General features: G+C 32.7%; 1 protein-coding gene across 2 annotated transcripts in view; it reads left to right on the top strand.

The window, feature by feature from the left end:
- Positions 1–16273, top strand: part of TRPC4 (transient receptor potential cation channel subfamily C member 4) — a 212787-nt gene that overhangs the window by 46859 nt on the left and 149655 nt on the right. The window lies entirely within an intron of this gene.

Genomic DNA, 16273 nt, shown 5'->3' with positions numbered 1-16273 from the left:
TTTAGAACATTTTTATGATACATTCCACAGTTGTAATAAAATATGTTCACATTTTGGGCATACTGTTTTATTTATGGCAAAAATAAGATGTAGACTGACTTCATGCTTTGATAAATATTCATTCAAATATTTCCCATCAAAAGAAGCACAACAAAATGCTTATTTGAAACATTTAAAAATCAATGGCTTACTATTGTATATGTGATTTGTTAGTATTTATTACTCTTCATAAATTTAAAATATTGAAAACGTTTATTTTTTTTAAATAGTTTACTAATTTTTAGCTAAAACCCAAACCATTAAATACGAGGGAAATAGTCTTGTGGGACTTTTTACTTGAAATATGTACTCTAATAAAATTCATATTAATTTGTATCACAAAGTCTATAGTATCAATATCCTATCATAATTTTATGGTTTATATCAGTTTATATTTTAGCTATTATTTTTAGTTAGTGTCCTGTTACTCCTATTCTATTCATATATTAATTAGGTGATTAGTAAAAATGCATTTCTATATACAGCATATATTTTATCTTTAGTAGCTCATATAGCTATTTACATATACCTATATATTACATTTTGGAGAATATTTCTAGTATCAGTAATACATTCATATTTTCATTAATTTTATGAAAAACCATACTTCTTCAATCTTATAAAACTAAAGCCAAAACAACTAAATATTAAATGCATATGATGGGAGTAGATTATTAGAAATTAGTCCTCTTGTAAACTATGAACCTAGCTGATCAATGCCTCTCCAACAGTCTGGAAAGGAATTTTATAAAATAAATGTAGATATTTCTTGCATTAACAATAAAACTGTAAGTCAGGTGCAGTGGTGTGCACCTGTATTTCCAGCTACTGAGGAGGCTGAGGCAGGAGGATCACTTGAACCCAGGAGTTCAAGGCTGTGGTGGTCCATGATTAATCATGTGAATAGCCACTGCACTCTAGCCTGGGCAACACAGCAAGACCCTTCTCTAGATAAATAAATAATACTGTCAATTATCATTATATTTTAATTATATCTATCATAGAATATGTGTCAGTTTACATTTGTCTTAATCGCTCAATTTAGACATTTTTACAAATTATTTGTATGTGCTTACATCTAGAAATGCAGTGATATGCAATGAAAGTATTACCATTGATTGAATACTTACATATTAGCCACTCTGTACACATTATATCACATTTGCATTCCAACAACCCTGCCTGTGGACATAACTGTCACTTTGACACAGAGAAAAACTCTGAGGAAGTGACTAGCCCAAGGCTAAGTAGCAGAAGATTTCAAAAACACAATAATTTTGCCTCCAAAAACCAAAACACTTTTCATTGTCAGTTTTGATGCTAGGAATGGTAAACATTTAGTATTTTATCCTTACGTAGTGTAAAATCACCTGAAGTCTTCAGATCGAACCTTCTTGGATTGTGCATTTTAGTTATTGGATTACAATGTGATTGCAGTAACCTTAGGATTACTTCCAAAATTACAGGAGTCAAAAGGTCAGGGCTTTTTAAATAAAATAGTATTTGCTTTGTGTCTTCTGGGACTCAAGTACCACGGTCCATTTAATACATTGCATCTTCATTCTTTCATACAAGATTCTGAGATAGTCAGTATTATCCCTATTTTGCACATGAAAAATCAACCCTGAGTTAAGTAATTCTGCCCAGCCACAAAGGTAACAAAGTTGGGGTTCAAATAAGTTTTTGCTGACTATAAGTCTTATGTTCTTTAAAAATGCAAAATGTAGACAGTCAAGAGCGTTTCTAGAATTTGACACAAGAAGAGGCAGTGGAAGGAACAGAGAACAGAAAAGTACTATCAACCAGAAAAATAAGATCATTCTTGAGAAAATTAGTAAAGGGCGAGTTGGGCTCGACATACATTGCTAGAGGCCAAGGGCACAGCATTGACCAGATATTGACGTGAAGGATTACTTCTCTTCACTGAGGTGGTCTCTCACTATAATCTCTCATTATAAAATACCTAAAGAAAAGAGCTATTAAAAATAATTTTTCACTAAGATATATTTATAGTATAGTATTTCTTACCTTCAGGACATAGAAAATGTTTATAGAGAATGTAGAATTTGCGTAACAATTTTACCTCCAAACACCTATATAGTTGGTTTCAGCAGTTGTGATAAGAATATGCCAAGGATCTTGTTTAAAGTAAGAAAATAAAATATTTATAGACATCCTAATGTCTGATACTATGTAGACAAAATATTTGATTGATATTTGGAAGTATTTTTTTTACTTCTCATCTAAATGTTCCATCATCACATACTGTGAGCCTATGAGGTTTTTAGTATCATGACACTTTGGGATTCTAATTTTGAATGGAAAATGGAAAACTCACAAGTAAAATATCAACTTTCAGCTTCCCCCACGGAATAAATAATTTTATGATAATTTAAATAAATCAGTAATTGTTTATGAAGTTAATAAACTATTTTTTTGGAGGTGGTGTAGGATAATAACTGTTAGAGTAGATTTGGGTAATTTAATTCCTCAATTTTTCTGAAGGCAGCTGGATTCTCAAGTAGCAGAGAAATAGCCAAGCTCTAGGAGCCAGAATGAGAAAGAATGATTCTACTATGTAACTCATAGCTCTTATTTCTTAAACCAATACTTTAAATTCCTTTACGTCAACTCCTAGAATAAGAGGAAAACTTGAATTAAAGGACACTAGTTTCATTTAGTTAAAGCTTAAATGAAGAGCTCATGGAAAATACACTATGCTATTTATGTGAATAATCCTATTATATCTGCTAAACACCCCAAGGCATAGAGGTAATTAAATTTTAAAAACAAAATGCTATCATGCCTGTTGATAAAAGCTACTTTAAATGTAGTCTTAACTATCTAAGTGCCAATATACTAAAGAAATAAATCCCTGGGATGAGTATTTAAAAATCACAATATAGCTTTATGTCATTAAAAATGATTACAGTGTCATAGGATTTATGACTACACATCAAAATTCTCTGGACAGCAATCCATCATAAACTTGGAAAATAACCAAATAACCTGTGAAAATTCCTTTGCAAACAAAGTCTAGTCTTTTAAGTTGCTATGGTAATTACTACATTTGTTGGAGTTATTTAGGAGAGGCCAAATTCCTTGTACATAACGAACCTTTATAAAGAATATATTCTAAGCATTCGAATTTTTTAAAGTTGCTTTTGATTTGCATAATTGATGTTTGAATTCAGTGTAGAAATAAACTTGACTGGTAAATTCAAAGGACATGAGAAGATTGAGGAAAAAATTAAAAGTTCAAGACAGAAGGAAGGAATTGCCTTTTATAATATTTATACATTCTACTATTTGCTAGTGTTTTCAGGATGTTAAATACTTGGTCTGAATTGCTATTCAGATAACAGCAAAGAACTGTCATACAGAACAATCACACTGAGTGTAAGCCTCCTGGTTTAATTTATTATTGAGAACTATCATTGCAATACCTCATGTGAGCAGAGGACTAAATTATGCTACCATTTCTTAGTTTCATCCATAGTCAGTTGAACCAGATTTGTTCACTGTCTGTAACTGCGGAGTTGGGGTGAGAACAGATTAGATACCTATAACCTGCCATGTGTCTATTTTATTTTTATTTTTAATTAATTTATTTTTTAAGACAGGGACTGGAATGCAATGATATGATCACAGCTCATTGCAGTCTTGACCTCCTGGGCAGACCTCCTGGGCATTCCTCCTGTGTCAGCCTCTCAAAGTGCTGGGAATACAAGCATAACCCCCTCATGCCCGGCCAATTCTTATTCTTATTTTTATTTTTTTGTAGAGATGGAGTTTTGCTATGTGGGCCAGACTGGTCTCAAACTCCTGTCTCAAGAAATACTTCTGTCTTGGCCTCCCAAAGTGTTGGGATTACAGGCATGAGCCACTGATCCAGCCCTTAAGTCTTTTTTAAATACAGGTGAGCAGACAATTATGAGCCTGGAAATATTCCTTAAGGAGGAGGAGAGCCAATGGGGGAGTGACAAATAGGGCTGACTCCATTACCTTGAGTATTACAGATCAACACTGCAGCCAGGCTTCAATTTTCAAAGAAGCTTCAGATCTGAGATACTAATATTTAGGGGAGCTCCATGAGAACTGGTGAGGACTCTAAAGAACTCCCTGAGAACTGGTAATGAGAAAACAAGTTCAGAATCAGAAGACCCACTGCATGGGTAATTCCATCACTGGAGAATTACAGAACATAGCCACTGGGAAACTGAATGGACATTCAGTAACAGAGTAAAAGTCTAATGTGCAATACAGGGTAATAAGGAAAACTGACCATCAGTTAGGGAACATATTTTCAAAGCCTATGTGACGTTCATCAAATAAATTAACCTCTGTATTTGTACATGGGATGCTAATAAGTACTTACCCCAGAAAATTTTCCTGAGGATTCATGGAGTTCATACAGGTAAAAATTAGAGCAGTGCTTGACATAACAAGTTTTCTGGAATTTTTTTGTTGTTGCTATTTTTTTGTTGTTTTTGTTACAGGTGCCTGAAGTTAAAGTCAAGTCTTAAACTCCAGTTATCTAAGCAATAAAGGCAAGAACAAAATTCCAAGACCAGCCTCACTCAGGAGCATCTCTGATAGAACTCTTGCTCTTGCCTGCCATCACCAAAAATTGTCAGGAAATGTGGGTTGAATTTAGCCTGAAGGTTTTTACCACATCTGACACTGATTTCTCACTGAAACCGTCACCATTTTCATTGCTAATATTTTGCTGAATCTTCTGGATGCAATATTTAGTAACCATATGACCTTGAGGGAGTTATTAAACTTATCTGAGCCACAGAAACATATTACCTTCTCCTTTGACTGTATAGTGCTTCCATATTCCCAAATGTCTGTAATCACTAGAAAGTTCACCATTTGGTAAAAAAATAATGAGGGTCACTAAGCAAATTAGAAGAGGATTAGAAGAGGTAGCAAAACTTTTTAAAAGATACAGCAGGAAAGTTGTTATGCATTAGTCGGAATGGTTATGAAAAAAAAAGCAGTTATTTTAGAAGCAGAAACTACCATAAAATGGGAAACTCTTTTGCATCCTATTACTTTTAGAGTCCTGCTTCCTCCTCCTAGAATTCCTTGCTTTCACATAGACATTGGGTAAAACATCTGCTTATAGTTAAACGCTTAGGTGAAGCTCCACCTCCTCCAGCAAGCATTTCTCTGCTCCCTGCCAACCCCTGATTCCCCCTATTGCCAGGTAGAGCTTGCTGCTTTCTTTTTGAATCCTCCAGAAACATTGCTCATGTCTAAACTGAAGGCCTTGCCACAAGGTATCTATCATTGACTGTCAACAAGGCTCCTCCTCCACTTCATAATGTCCTCTCTTTGGTCAGTGTTTGATGGTAGTGGTGGTTGTTTTAACAGCTGTATTTGAGGTATAATTTACATATACAACAAAATTTACCCATTGGGATTGTGTTTTCTGTGACTTTATATCCTCAACCTGCAAAATCATCCTGATCCAACACACAATATGCCAGGACAAACCATTTTTGATGAATTTATTTTATAACAAATAAAAATACATGTGTGAATTTGTAAAACTGTATTCCTAATAAGTAATTCTAAATCCAGCTTACTTACTTGAATATATATGTTTAATTATTTTAAAAATATGTTATCTAAAGAAAGATTATATTTTATTTAAAAATAGTTATTTTTAGAAGTAAAAATAACCAAATTAATTGCATCATACAAAACACATTTAGACTGAGGGCTACCATAGAAAATTCTAACTGTATGATGTTCAAAAACTTCTTTTTTTAGTTATAAAATAAATACATTTGAAACAATTTATCTTAATTGTGTTTATCTGAACAGTTACAGTATCAAGAAAGAGTTTCTTTGGAAACCTCATGGGATACACTGATGAGACACCCAGTCTATGAGGAAGGTCAGGAAAATCATGTATCAAAGCATAACACTAGTGTTTTTGTAATTAAGTAAAAAATTATAATGATTGAAGCGTGCAGATTATTTAATAAAATTAATGGAAAAATACAAGAGTGCAAAGTTAGTAATGTGTTCAGGTCACATGGTTTGTTGACAGAGACAATGACAAAAGCAGAGACAAATAGAATCACAGTGTTAATATTCACTAAAGATTATCCAGTTTAGCTACCCATCTGGTTATTGAATTCTCTCTACCACATTCCTTTCAAGTTTCTATGTTTGAATGTTGCTGGCAAAAGGGAGTTTCCTAGCCTCTGAGATAAAGTATTTAATTTTTGGACAAGTCTTATTATAGTATTAAAAATTCACATTTTGATGAGCTTTTCTTTATAATTTCTACCTACTAGTTTTGGTGTTAGCTTTTAAAGACGTCAAAAACAAGTCAAATACCTTTTAAATCTGAGAGACCTGGTAGTTATTAAGGACAGCTGAGTGTTCCTTTTGACAAAACAAACTTTTATTTTGTGATGAGTGTTTATTTTTTATCAAGATGTATTATGTTACCATTATTAAACAATAAAAGATTACCAATTACCCATATGTAACATGTCTTAATTATTACCATAGTTACCTCTTTAGTATAAGTTTTTTCATCATTACAGATGCATTCTTTTGTTTAAAATTTTAACCATGACTACCACTTATCATAGTATGATTATTTCCTGTGACAGTAAAATGCAATATGTATTATTTTAATACCTGAAAATTTTTGGTAAATAAATATTCAGAACTTCATTGAACTACTTGTCCATTATTGGCTTTTGAGTCTATTTTTTTCCCAACAGTGAATAGCAGAATTATGTTTACTTTTATGCATATATTACCTGCCTTTTACCACACAACTCTAGAGTAGATTCCTGGAAGGAGGTATTCCGAGGGTAAATGACTTGAACCTTTCAAAAGAATGACTACATACTTCCAATTTCTCTTCAGTTTAACCACCACCAGCAATTTATGAAGAAATTATTTAACTCCATCATTTCTAGTACTGGGTTTTCTTTTTTCTGTAATCTGATCACATTTGGCACACAATAACTTTTATCTTATTGGTAGATTTCTCAGCTTTTAGAGAGGTCAGCAAAGTTGAATGCTTTGTCAAATATTTTCTACTTATATTTCCTTTTCTCTGAGGGGACTGTTCATTATACTCTTTGAATCTTAGTGTTTTTTTCTTTTCTACTGAGTAAACTTACATATTTTGAATAGTTTCCCTAGTTATTTTGTGTTCTAATTTTATGTGTTAGGTTGTAGTACTAAGAACTTTTAAATGCTATGGATGCATATGGTGACCCTTCCACAAAGTCATTTCCTAACTGTTTTACTTGGGAAAACTCTTCTCCACCTAAACGATAGACTAATATTTATTTATATTTTCTTATCATTTTACATGCTTTAATATTTAACTTTAAAATCTACTTAGAAACCATTCTCATGGTGCTACAAAATAATTATTTTCAAAACTTCTAACCAGTTGTCTCAGCGTCACTTATTATTTTTCCATTCCTGATTCTAATTTGTCATGCTTTCCTGCTAATACACTACTCTGCAGTATGTGTTCAATTACTTCTGTCTCTGGCTTTTTCCCTCACACAGACACACACACCACCACCACCACCATCACTGCAACAACAAAACAACAGCAATGCTTAAACCACAGAGTTTCTTTCCTTATATTTGCAATAATCTCCTAATTGGTCTAAGTGATTTTTTTTACATTGAAGGATCATATATTTATCAAAAATTCTATATCTGCTTCCAAATTTAAGCATTTTCTTTTTTTGTTTGCACATCCACATCCACATCCACACACATACACAAATTTAGAAACCAGAGGTCAGTTACGGGCCACAGGATCTGATTATGGTGGGACAGATTGAAAATATTTTGCTGTTAAATAAATCATTTGTATACAGATTATTTTGCCTTTCTTTGTCTAATCTTATTAATGCTTATTTGTAAAATGTATTGCCCTCCACACACACATTTCTTCTTAATATTGTTTTTCTTATGACAAATTATGCTTTTGTTGTAAACAAGTAGTGAGTCTTTAGCATGATAAGTACAAGTGTTTCTGAATTAATAACATTTATGGATGTGCTCTTGTTTTTATATTTCATATGCATCTAAATATATTCCTAAAAAACTTCAAATTCTACAAATTATGTAAAATAATAGGGGCTAGGGTAAATAAGGATTAGGGCAAGATTACTCAAAATATGTTAAATCAGAGCACTAATAAAAACATTAATAAGCTAAAAAAAATGTGATTTAAATCCCCATGAATATTGGGCTAGCATCAGAGTCTGTCATTATGGCATCTTAATCTTAGGGGCTAATATGTTAATGTAACATGTAATTTCCTTGTAGACACTTGATGAAACTCACTGGTTTATTGGCAAATGGTCTCCTAGCTTCCACTCTTGTATAATTCCTAATCAATCAGCAGTGAGAGTGATCTTTAAAAACAGAGATCAGATTAAGTCATTCTCTTACACAAAGCCTTTCTGTAACTTCCTATTATGCTTAGAATAAATTTCAAAGTCTTTGTCCTGAATCCTTTGGCTACAGTCTAGTTCTGCAGACTCATCTCTTCCACTTTTTCCGTTAGTCATCATTCTCCCACCAACTGGCCCTCTGTCATTTCTTACAATGCATCCTGTTCCTCTTGCCTCAAAGTTTTTCTGGTTCTTTTAACATCATAATCTTTTCTGCACCTTTTCACATAGCTAACATTTTATCATTTCTCATGTTTCAGAGAGACTATTCCTGTTCATCTGACCTCATGCAGCTCTTCAGCACTTCTTCTCCTGCAAATTTCCCCCATCTCATCGAATCTCTTGACTATTTAAATAATAGAAAACTTTTTAGCTTTATCATTTATTTATTTATTTATTTATTTGATACAGAGTCTCGCTGTGTCTCCCAGGCTGGAGTGCAGTGGTGTGATCTCACCTGAAACCTCTGCCTCCCAAGTTCAAGCAATTCTCCTGCCTCAGCCTCCCAAGGAGCTAGGACTACAGGTGCCCTCCACCACACCTGGTTAAATTTTTTTTTTTTTAGTAGTGACAGGGTTTCACTATGTTGACCAGGCTGGTCTTGAACTCCTGACCTCGTGATCTGCCAACCTCGGTCTCCCAAAGTGCTGGGATTATTGGCATGAGCCACCGCACCCAGCCTGTTTTGTCTTTATTCTTTCCTTATAGTGTACTTCTATGTCCAAACATGGTCTTTGAGGAAAAAAATTGAGGTCATATATATGAGACTAATTTTTTTAATTTTTTCCTGCACTTAAATAATTTTAGTAAGATATAAAAAACAGCTTCTGTTTTTTCTTCCCTATTTTCAAAAGCAATACATCTTTATTTTATTGCCTCCAAATTTACTGGTAAGAGGTATGATGTTAACCTGATTCTTTATATATTGAACTCCCCAAACCACATAAACGTCTACTAAAGCAAATTTAAGTTAATTAGAACTCACAACAGTAAAGAAGAGTGTCACCTTGACTAAATTTTACCATGTCGCCAAAGGGGGGAGGGTATAGATTTTTCTGGCTTGTGCTCAGTTGGTTTCACGTTGATCTTTCAAGGTGGGAAATTGATTGGGATGAGGCAATTTTTGTGACCTAATAGTTTATGATTGTTGGATTTAGCAGAAAGATACTTCTAAAGAGAGTCTTGATAAGTAACTTTACTTAGGGCAAAATATAATCTCAGCTAAACAGACATGCAGAAATTTATTGATGTAAACAGTGATTATTTATATGTAAATAGTGGTGATTGGTTTACAGTCTTTTCTGGGCAAAAATTTTTAGGGAATAAACAACTAATTAATGTTGACATTGCTATTCTTACTAAATTGTGAGGTTGCCGTCTCATAGGGGATATGCTCTTTTTCCTCCTCCTTTAGAATACTTTCTGTCCCTAAGGGAGTTGTTCTTAGATATTCAGTGTGGCGCTATGGATTCTTTCTGATGTCTTATGTATCTTTTTATAACTATGAAGTTGTTGGTCATTACTAAGAAAAGTAGTCCCTATATTCTATTATTCCATTTTCACTTTCTGCAACTACTGTTTTATAAATACTGGCCCTTGTTTCTCTATTCTCTATTTCTATTAACTTTTATATTTTACAGAGAGTTTCATGACCAGTTCACTGGTTAATTCTAGTGTTGTTCTGCCAGCACCTGTGATTATTCCTTCTTAATTTTTTTTATTCCTAAGCTTATCTCCTATCCTTTTTCATAATTTTGTAGAGATTAATATGCATGTTTTAGTCTCTTGTTATCTGGTACATTAATTCAACTTCTTCTATTATAAGATACTCAAATTGCTTTCTAAGATGTCTTGATTTTTTCCCTCTGTGCTTATATTCCCCTGTAAATGTTAGCAGATTACTAAAGTCTTGAGCCATTCTGAAGATCTTAGACAGTAAAGGTGAGAAACATGTTTCTGAGCCATGAGATATTCATGTGTTGATTTATACTTGAATAGAGAGAGTTTTATTTTCTCCAGCTGCCAAAAGTTTTCTCCAGCAGACGAAGTACAGATGCAACTTACATATGTGTGATAGTAAAGATGCACAGAAAAGAAAAATAGGTTAAAAAAAGTATTTTGCACAGGTGGTTTGATAGCTTATTAGCTATTGATTGGAATTGCTAAAACAATTTTGGGCAAGTGGTCAAGACAATTTGACCCAATTTATTTAATCTAAAATGGCAGAGGAATAACTCTAAGACTATAATAATTAATTCATTGATTCACCAAACAATTTTGAACACTGATACAGAACTGTTTAAGTCACAACTCTTGTATACACACCAGCAAGAAATGTTCTAAATCTAAGAGATTCACAGGGTTATAAAGTTGCATAAAAAGGGCCATATAACTGTGCCTTGAGAGGAAGAAACATCATCAGAGGCTATGATGCTTCAGAAAGCTTTTAAAACCCCACAGGAGTTGCTAAGTGCTCAAGGGAAGGAAAGGCACTCAGATTGTAAAGAGCAGTATAAGAGGCTTAGAGTTATAGTAGCCAAGTAGTTTAGTATTTTGGGCAGTATAAAATAAGCTTGCCTGGGACAGACTTGGAAGCCAAATCATGGAGGGATCAGTATTCCGTAATAAGTTTGTGTTTTACCTGTGAATGGTTATCAGCCTTTCAGAGACAATAAGTGAGAAAGTAATTTGATCAGATTTGCATCTTAGGAAGATTAGATATGTGGCATTGTGGAGGATAAACAAGAAGTATACAAGACTAAAATTAGTAAGATTATTTGGAAAGAGATTGCTGTAGCCCGTGTAAAAGATGATGAAGATAGAAAGTACATCAGCATTGTAGTGAGGGAATGCTACTGAGTAGTTGAAATCTGCCCAGGAAGACATAGAAATGATTGTTAATATTATTTAACTATAGTTAATTTATATTTAAATAGGCATGTGACTAATGGCTACCATCTTGGACAGCAGAAGTCCAGATCTTAAGGGAGATGTGTGGTCTGGCAACATAGATTTTATAAGATATTTTAAAACATATGTATGGTCTTCATGGAACATTTTAAACAGCAAGTGATAGTGATGGATAAGAACAAGGAGAGTGATAGATGAAGGAAAAAGCCACAAGAAGGGGTTATATCAATATTTCAGCTTTGGACAGAAGAAAAGGAGTCCATGGTAACTACTGAGAAGGGTGATGTTGAGGTAGGAGGTGGAGCATTAGGAAAGGGTGGCACAGAGCCCAAGGCAGGACCAGTTTCATTTCAGCAGGCTTGTCACTAGAGGCTACTGAAAACTCGTAAGGCTAGAAAAGAGCCAAATGTATTTGGCAACTGGAAGGACATGATTAAGAAAAATAAAATGTATTCATGATGACGATAAGCACCATGTTAGAGAGAATAAATGAGTAAATGGAAGATGAGCTTAAAGTTTATAAAATCAAGAAAATCTGAGCTAGAACAGAGAGAATTACCAAAGATAATTACAATTTTAAAATAACAAAAATTAAGTAGATTTGTGGTGTGAAGAGAAGACGGTTTGCAGAAAGAGCCTTCAGGTATGAAACAGGTGAAGGTTGGTGTTAAATACAGAGAAATGGGAATGGATGGACGCTCAGACATCAAGATTAGCTGCTAGAATGAGGAAAGAACATCTTTTCCTTTGAATTCAGAGGAAAAAAAGAGTAATGGATTGATGCATATTTTCTAACTCTCAGGGTAGAGTTTCAAACTTTGACTACTACATATTATTTTTTGAACATATGTTTTCTAAATCCCATGAGGTAAAAATCCAGCTAAATAACATTTTTTTGCCCTGCCTATACCATTTCCCTCAATATGTGTATTTTAAAAATGGGAATATACCATCACAAAGAAGATGAGAAAATAAAATTTAAAAGAAATTAAAATGGAGATAGAGTTTAGATTTTTAGGTGGTACTTGTTAAATCCAAGGGGCTTGAATTTTGAAAATAAGTATAATCTTGATTTTCATCTTCAAAATCCTAGGATAAAATGTCAAAATATTTTAGTAAAGTACTTTTGTTGTTGTTGTTGAGTAATAAAACCTTAGCTCATGGTTTACAGAAATGTCTCTAAAACTTTTGAAAGAAATTTAGTAGTTCATTGTGCTTTGACCACATCAAAACAAGAGAAAATTTTTGTTAAATTTTGACTGGACTAAATCATAAATCATTTCAGTCAATATGCAATAGTTTTTATGTAAGACTTGCAGCTGCTGAAACATATGTATTGTTTCTTGCCTAAGGAAATTAGGAAAGGGTCTGGAATTCAGAGTCATAGCAAAAATCAGAGCATTATGCTTTTATATGGAGTATATTATGTGAAAGATTATTGAGATAATACATACAACATCAAGAAAAAATTCTAATTGGATGGAGTCTGAATGCATTATTTGGGAAAACAGTATTTCACATTAGATTCCAGACAAAGTACAGATGCAACTTACGTATGTGTGATAGTATCTTAATAACAAATAGGAGTTGTTTCTTACTGTGTCTTGGGATCACACCTGTAAACATGTATCTTTGCACAGTCAACTAGGGAAGAAAAGAAAATGTTGTTTGGGGAAATTCATTTCCCCTTTAGTAATATATACTAAGGAATGGAGATCTGAATATATTAAATATTCCTTTCCTTTGTGTTCTTTGGAATTCAAATTCACTGCTCTTTCCGCTATACAACTAAGCTTGTCCTTTAGGCACTATGCCTTCAGATTCATATAAATAACTTAACATTTTTTGTTGTATATATTTATGTTGCTTAGAAAACTGTAGTTTCAGATTTAGTGACAATTTTGATTTCTTTTTGGATCAATGTCAAGTTGTAGCTCTCTCTACATTCTTCTATTTTTGTTTTTAATCCTCAACACATTGAGAGGAAATAAATTTTAGTTTATTTAAAAAGTCACATCTCAGAAATTGAGTTTTTTCCCCATAACTCCTCATCTCTTTTCCAAATCTTCTAAATATAATTTGACCGATCAGTCATTTCACTTCTGGTGTTATGCAGGAGACACTGAAATGAAAGGATTCTTAAAATTCTGCAATCTCATGGGGGGAGAAGTAATTTCCCCTCCAAAATTCATTCTAAAAGTGGAGGACCAGGAACAATCTTTTATTTTGACATTATAGGTCAACATATTTGCAATACTTGGTCTCATGTTCTTTAACAGCCTTTCTATCAAGTAGCAATTCCATAGCTGATAAGTGTGTCAGCTGAGAGATTCCATCAGCCTTATCAGCGCCTGCCACTTGCTATCACATTCATATAGCACAGTTTAAAATTTTAAACTTGATTTTTTTGTCCTCCAGTTAGTATCCTTGCATCCCAAGTAATCAAGAAGGACAAATCTATGTGCTGAAAAATTATATAATCTTTTATGCTAAGGTTTTAACCATCAAAGTCTGCCCATTTCTCTCTCTCTCTCTCTCTCTCCTCTGTGTGTGTATGCATGTGTGTGTTTCTCCCTCTGTTTTAAAATTCAATTGTAAATATTTACATTTTACTTAAAGTATTTACATTTTAAATGTACTTAAAATATGTATCGTCTTCCTAAAATAAATTCTTACATATTTTCTTCAAATCGAAAAGACTGAAAGAGGTCATAAAAGTTAATAAAATATATTTCTCAGCACTAATGCTTTGGTTCTTATCTTCTTGCCTGTTTTTTGGTAAGTGTTGATTTCATCACTTTATAAATAAAGAAATAGATTACCTAATGCAAATATCTCATACGCCCTTCATCTCTTAAGTATAGTGTTGACTAAAATATATCTCTTTTTTATGTAGTGTCACTCTTTTTAAAATGAACTTATGTGGTTTACGTTTATAGCAGTTATCTGGATTAAATGAAATAGATATTAATAAGCTTAATTTATTTTTTTCTTCCCTTTTCCTCCAAGTTCTCCAGTAGCTTCTGTTTTGTCCACTAGTTCCTATTGTCACTGACATTCTGTACTTTGACAATGAGAAATAAAATGCTGTTCTTCACCTAATTTTTTATTTGGTAGCATTATTAATAAAATTAGCTCAATAAAAAATAAAATTTTTTTATTCTCTAGCATGATTCTTAATTGTGATTGAATCATAATTCACATGCAGAACTGATGTATGCATGCATGTGTGTAAGCGGTGTGTATTTTCATTTTAATTAGCCTTTTGGGTGAGCTACATTCAAACACTGGTCTCAAGCTAAAAATATTATTGGTAGGAAAACTTAAATTCAACTCCAAAATAAAAGTTTATATATTTTTCCAAGAGTCATGGATAATAAAGAAGTGAGATTATAAAGAATATGTGTAATGCTGAAATCGAATATAAATACCTGTCATTATCATCATGAAGCATTTAGGCGTTAGTCTTGATAAAATTACAATGTGAAGGTCATGGCATTGATCAGACTCTGACCTGGGACTGAGAAAAAAGGTGCTGAGGAAGGGAGTGTCAGCCACCTTTCTCCAAGGCCAACATTGTAATGGCATCACTGATGCAGAAAATGGGAGCATTCAGGTTCAGACAATTACAATGACATAGATAGAATCACAGTCATATTGATTTACTCAAGTTTTAGTGATATTGGAGGAATATTAAATTGTCCTTGTTATTCTATAATATAAATGCTATCCCTGTTATTCTAGAGTGAGTTAAAGCATCCCAAAATACTGAGGTTACAATCAGGCTTCAAGTAAGTAATTTGCACATCTAAAATTAATACATATTGAACACTCACTTTTTGCTTGGTCTGTGAAGGTATCTTTAGAAAATACTAATGTTTAACATGCCAGACAGGTACAAATTATAAAACAATAGTTTCTCTTATTAGTTCTTACACCTAGATATTTGAGAAATTATGACAAAGTATCTGGATGTCAAAGGGTAAAACTTAATTCCTTGATAATTAAAATTATTAATAAATTGAGGTAATTTACAAATTATGTAAAATTTCCCAAAATGACAATATTATTAAATATAATCATGTTTGTTAATGTAATACGTGTTTAATCTATGGTTAAAACATTATTCAAGTCAAATTAATTTACTCATAAAATGATTAGGGATAAAAAGATCAATTAAAAAGAATATGCATGTTTAAGTACTTAGAATACCCTAAATATTTTAGTTTCATTTTAATTTTGCAGAGCAAACATATGCAAATAAATATGTGAGTTCAATTTAAATAACATAGAAAAATAATTTAGATAATAAGTATGAGGAACTAACAGCAATGAATAAATCATACTCAAGATGTAATACTTTTTTTCTATGAATCTCTACCACTAGGATGATACTAGATCAACATACTTTCCAGCACCTTTGTTAATTTATTGTAAGAGAAGCTTTCATTTATTTGAATTAATTTTCTCATATTCAACTATGTCCTTACTCTAACTTCCAAATAATAAATTTTATAATAAATACATTCCTGCCTTGTGGTTTATTATTTTATAAAGGCAGTAGAATGAAGACAATAGCATTTTTATGATAAATTATCTCTCCATTTAATCCTTTCCAATTATTCTTTTGGAAATCGAACTGCTTAGACTCATCTTGATGATTAATATTATCAGCACACATTTTTCCCCGTCAATGAACTCACGGAGAGAAAAAATATATAATTATGTTCACTGGGCTCAGTGTTTGACATTAATGTTGTTAATTTACATTAACTTTGATGTCAGTACTTATTAGCATTAAGTATAGGAGGCAGGGCACAGTGGCTTATGCCTGTAATTCTGGCACTTTGGGAGGCCAA

This window comes from Sapajus apella, unplaced genomic scaffold (genome assembly GCF_009761245.1).
Source record: "Sapajus apella isolate SASKATOON/1434 unplaced genomic scaffold, GSC_monkey_1.0 scaffold32, whole genome shotgun sequence".
Lineage (NCBI taxonomy): Eukaryota > Metazoa > Chordata > Mammalia > Primates > Cebidae > Sapajus > Sapajus apella.
This window is presented reverse-complemented; position numbering and strand designations above follow the sequence as displayed.